Source organism: Neolamprologus multifasciatus, chromosome 23, assembly GCF_963576455.1.
Source record: "Neolamprologus multifasciatus chromosome 23, fNeoMul1.2, whole genome shotgun sequence".
Classification (NCBI taxonomy): domain Eukaryota; kingdom Metazoa; phylum Chordata; class Actinopteri; order Cichliformes; family Cichlidae; genus Neolamprologus; species Neolamprologus multifasciatus.
In genome coordinates, this window is record NC_140460.1 from 18,146,902 (window position 1) to 18,152,437 (window position 5,536).

Below are 5,536 nucleotides of genomic sequence, written 5' to 3' on the forward strand. Positions count from 1 at the left end.
CTTCCCATTCTGTCTTTTAGGGTTTACAGATTTTCATTCTCTTCACAGCCCGAAGACGGGCTTTCAGAGCCACAATTTCACGGTCTATGCAGTACATTTCCTCAGTCAACATCCCGCTCAACAGCAGACAGTACAATCTGCAGAGAAAGTGGAAGAACTGCAATATGAGACCTACAAGGATCTGAGTGACATCGAAGTGACCACCAGCAAAACCCTGTAGGACCTGAGGAGGATTCTTTTTTTCATGCAACAGGACAGAGATCCTAAGTCCAGCAGAAAATCTACAACAGTAAATCAAGCTGTTGCAATGGTCCAAAGTCCATACTTTAAGTCGGCCAAAATTCCTCAACGATGATGTGAAGGATAGACAGTTGTTACTAAAAAATAGTGATTTAATTTTGTTTTTTATTGCAATTATCAATGTTTTATGATTTTATGATTTATAAAGTGACATGGAAGATTCCCATAATCTTTAGTCTTTTAAAACAAAAACAAATAAAATAAAATAACTTTTACTGACTTTTACTTTCACTTGTGGCAACAAAGTGAAACCACTAACCTAATTTTTCAGTGTTCAGAGCTTAATGCAGCAAATGGAATTGAATCATTATTTTTGCTTTATTTTTAAACATTGTTCATCTGTGTACATCTGCATCAGTTTGACAGCTTGATGTTTGCTATCAGTAGCTGATACTGTAACACATTCATTGGATATTTAAACCTATGTATGTGTCTGCCGTCACTGATCCACTAGAGGGCGCCCAACTTCCACACAGTTTGCTCTCAAACAGACAGCAGTACGGAACCATTTCACATTCCTTATTACTGTTAATTTCCCCCCTTTTTTTGTATATGCCTGATCTTTGCTTTGGTTGCGTCATCTCTTACTGTTTGTTTCAGTGTGTTCTGCATTATTTTAATTTGTGTGAAGTTTTATGTCTAAATCAGCATCAGCAATTCAAACATTTCTATTCAGCTAAATAAAAACGGAAGATTAAGAACTAAAACATATGCAAAGTCCATGTCCAGTCTGTGTTTCTGAAACAAGAGCCTTTCTGTTTGAAAAGGCTGATGAGGGTCTTTAAAGGCTTTAACAACCACATGTCCACGTTTTATTATCGGTCATTAGTGTTCTCCTGCCTACACTTACAGTGCGGACCCTCAGTCTGAGGAAAGCTGCAACTCAGTGCTGAAAGTTCAGGAGGCTGAATCCTGATACAAACCTTATGTTAAGATACAGCTTTAATATTTACAACAATTGAAGAAATGTGTTGAGATGAGCACAAAAATGGTGGAATAGTACTTTAAAGATGAATAATACTCCATAAATTCAGATGCAGTTATGAAAACTGTTTCCAGGGCTGAAGATTATAAAACATCCAACATGTGGGGAAACAACAGGTTTCCAGGAAGAAGCAGCAGCTGTTCATCCATCAGAGTGGCTGCAGCTGATCCAGAGTCACCTCTGATAAATCATTTTGGGAGGAATTAAAGAGTCCTTCAAATTAAATTAAAAAGGCTCTGTGGTGTCATAATGAAGGCAAAAAGAGTAAGGGTTCCTATTATTTCTTCTTGAAAAGTCACCAATTGATTCCTCATAATTCAACTTCTGCAAAATTCACATTTCCTTAGCTTTCCACAAAATGCATTAAAAACCATTTAACAGTTCCCAGATTCATGAAGAAGTAGAGGAAACTTAAAACAAGCCAAAGAGATTTAACAAAATAAGAAAGGTGTCTTTGCAAAGTTGTTCAACAGACATTTGATAAAAGAATTAGTACCATCTGAAGAACCGAAACAAAGTTACAGCAATCATAGTTTCTTTCCTACCATGTGAAAAGACTCATGAGTCTACAAGTCCAGTTGTAATCTGGAGCATTTTAATTTTAATTTCATTCACTGTTTTGGTTGAATTAAGGAAAATATCTTTAACCGTTTAAAAACTGGCCTCTTCACAAGATTAAATATCTCAGACAGCTCAGTTTTTAACTCTTTGCTGTACAGAAATTAAATTTGATGACCTCCCCTGAATGACTCCTCAGTATATATCAGTAAAGATTTAGTTTGATTACCGTTACAATTGGTTCTGGGCTTTTCCAAGGGTAGCCCTAGCAAGCTGCATAAGCAAAGATCACCCTCACCAACTTCTCATTTTGTTCTGGAAGAAGGGCTGAAATAAGGTAGAAATGACTCGGTTAAGAAAAGCTAAACGAGTAGAGAAAGCTTTACAGTTATCAGAGTTATGCATCACAGAGGTCATGACAAAAGGGTACATTTTACATCACCTCCTGAGCTCCAGGCAACCAAAGTAGCTTATCTACTAATTGTAGGCAACCTCAAGTTGCTCTCTGATGCATCCACTGGAGTGTGAATATTAGATAGAAAGCACTAAGTAGAAAAAGAATAGGTAAAAGTTCTTGTATCAATAAATGAATGTAGCATGTTCCATAAAGCACAGCATATACAATCCCAAGCACTGAGTGCTCAAGTAGAAAAACAATATAGAAAAACAAGTCCATTCACCACACAATTTCTCAGACAACCACTAGGGGTGACACTCAAAATGTGACTATAGATTGCAACATTAGCTTGCACAAAAAACTTGTTTATCTTTGTTTGTTTTTGTTTTTTTTTAGAGAGGGCATTGTTGAAGAGCAGGGCTACAACAAGAAGGGAGTGTTAGTCAGTTTTAGAAGATTCATATGTCAAGTATCTGGCTGGTCATTCTCATTGTTGATGGGTAACTGGTTGTTTGCAGTGTGGTTGCTTTGACCATGATGGTTTTTGTCATGCATATGTCCAGAAAAAAAAGAGAACATGTTAGGCTGTGGATATGCTGCATTAAAAGCAGCATTTGCTGATAATATAATCCTGCTTGATACCACAAAAACAAGAATGTAGCCCAGATCTCAGTGAGTTGGACAGAAGGACCTGATGCCTGTTAGGTAGATAGGTAGAAATATAGAAACTCATCAATCTGCTGACCTAACCAGCAATAACAAAGTTTTTGGGAGCCAATATCTAAATCAAAATGTCTTATTAAAGTTACTGGTTATTATTTGTCTTTTTTAATGTTGCCAAAATCTAGCAAACATGTTGCTGTTTTTCGTCTCCGCATAATTTTTTTGGTCCCACAATCCTGGACGAACCTGATTGGTTAATGAATTTCTGACCATAACAAAACAGCCTGCAGAGTCATATGAAGGTGGCTTTTTACAGAGGACACACTGTTCTAGCTTTTGGTTTAATGACTGTATGTATTTCCTTCTATTTACCTGCTGTATAATGACTTCTGTTTGCATTTGTTAATCAGTGCTGAGCTGCAGTACCCAGACAGGTTTGAGAGAACAACAAGAACCCTAACATGCTGCTACAAGTCAGTCAGCATTACACCACACACGTGACAATGAAGGGTCTTTGAAGGACATCACTTTTCTATTGAGTGGATATTCATCACAATGTGATGTAAAAAAGATAGAGTAATGTTCCATTTGGAACCACATGAGTACAAATGTTTCCTGTTTAACCAGGACAGCAGAAACACTAGTGTTTTATCATCCTTTCTCCCTTATTGTAGAATCTGAGTCATCCTCAGGTCTCTGAAGGGTTGTGCACCAAAAGCTGTCCAAAAAGTTAAGAGAAACAACAAGACCTCTTTACCTCATTCTCTTTGCCCAACTTTGAAAAGAATAAAACTTAAACAAATGGATCTGAATCAGATAAATGATCATTGGTCCCGGTGGTGTCATCTGACTAAAAAGTTTCATTACTTAAGCTGTTATTCATCTCTGATTAGGTAAAACTCCTATGTTGCAACCCAAGTAAGATTCACCCACATGCGTCATCCAACAGGATGACCATGGAAACAGCCTGGCAGCATCCATCGACAGCTGATGACAAAGACAAATAAGCTGGAAACACATTTGGGTGTGTCTTGTGTGCTGGTCCTTTGATGATGTTTGGTGAAGGAGATTCCCTAATTCTGGACCAGCTGAGTCCTATCATGACTCATTGGTGTGGGAAAGTCTCAAGACTCAGAGGGGTTCCCACTGACTCACTGTTTGGCTCTCACTTTCTGTTTGTTGTGGATTCTCAGAGTTGGAAACACCAAACCAGCTGCAGCCAATCCACCATCAAAATACATAAGAAACCCAATTTCTTATGTTTCTTATGACAGGACAGTTTGTACGAATGGTGCTGTGAATAAATAATCTGTGTAGAATTCTGACTAACACTCATGCTCTGGAGGAAAATTCAAAGGCGCTTTATGAAATATCGAGAGTTTCTCTTTGACAGGGCCTCATTTCACATCAGGTCCTTCAAAATCAAATTATATAACAAGATCATTTCTTACCAACCTAACATAATGCCAAGACACTGTGCAGGTATGTTTACCTGTTAGATTTCTTTTAATTTATTATGAGATCACCATTATAGATACATACTTTCCATATTAGCAGCTAATTTTTATGAGCTGTCTTTCATGTTCTGCATAATTGAATGGTACTCTTCTCAGAGTTACAGTTCAACCGCTGCAGAGTGACAGTCAGCAGTAGTTTGAATCAGTACAAGAATGGAGGAAGATTCAGCCAACTGAGAAATGGTCCACAATTAGTCTGCTTTCATTTTCTCTTCTGTGTAGTCAGCAAAGTCACTGTAAAGAAGTGGCTTACAACACAAAAATACAAATAACCATTCAAACTCACATTCACATCTATGGAAAATTTAGAACCACAAATTAACCACATGTCTTTGGACTGTAGGAGAAAGCCAGAGTACCCGAAGAAAACCCATGAAGACACAGGTGAGTTTCTGTTTCTGTTGTCAAAATTTTAAATCATGTTGAGGAAATATATCTTTGCCTTTATATTAGCGGCCAAAGAGTGTTTTGCTCCACACATTTTCACTGCTAATGTTAATTTATAATAAGGCATTAAAGTATACGAGCAGTTTATATGTTTTGTAATGAATAAATCTTGGCATAAAATGAAAATACCTTAAGCAGCTGCCAAGTATTTTATGACACAAATTTCATTTGCCTCTTCAGTGTGGATCGCCTTTACCTTCTGCCTGTGTCTGATTTGGGTTGAATTTAGCATTGGGATAATGGTGAGGTAGCTGTCTGGTTAACACTAAAACATTTTTAAAAATCAGAAATATGTGAATATTATGAAATTAGTGTTAGATATTTATAGTAATGAGGAGAAACAGATGATTTAAAAAGCTTTTTCCTTCCTGTTTGAATTTCCAATTGGTAACTGATTTCTCCAGAGTTTGCCGTGTTCCGTGAAGGCAGCAGCAGCTCTGACATTACACAGATGTCTCCTTCGAGGTGAGAAATGTTTGAAGTTATTTTGTTTTCTCACCACACATGCCTCCAACCCACTTCCCCACGTGACTGCACACAGAGGCCACGTGCCGACATTTTTACCACCAAACTGTGAAAGCTGAAGGAGGTCTGAGGCTGAAATTTCACAGCAGCCCATAGCCGACATTTCTCACTACGGGCTCATCAGCCAAAAGACAAATCTGTGGC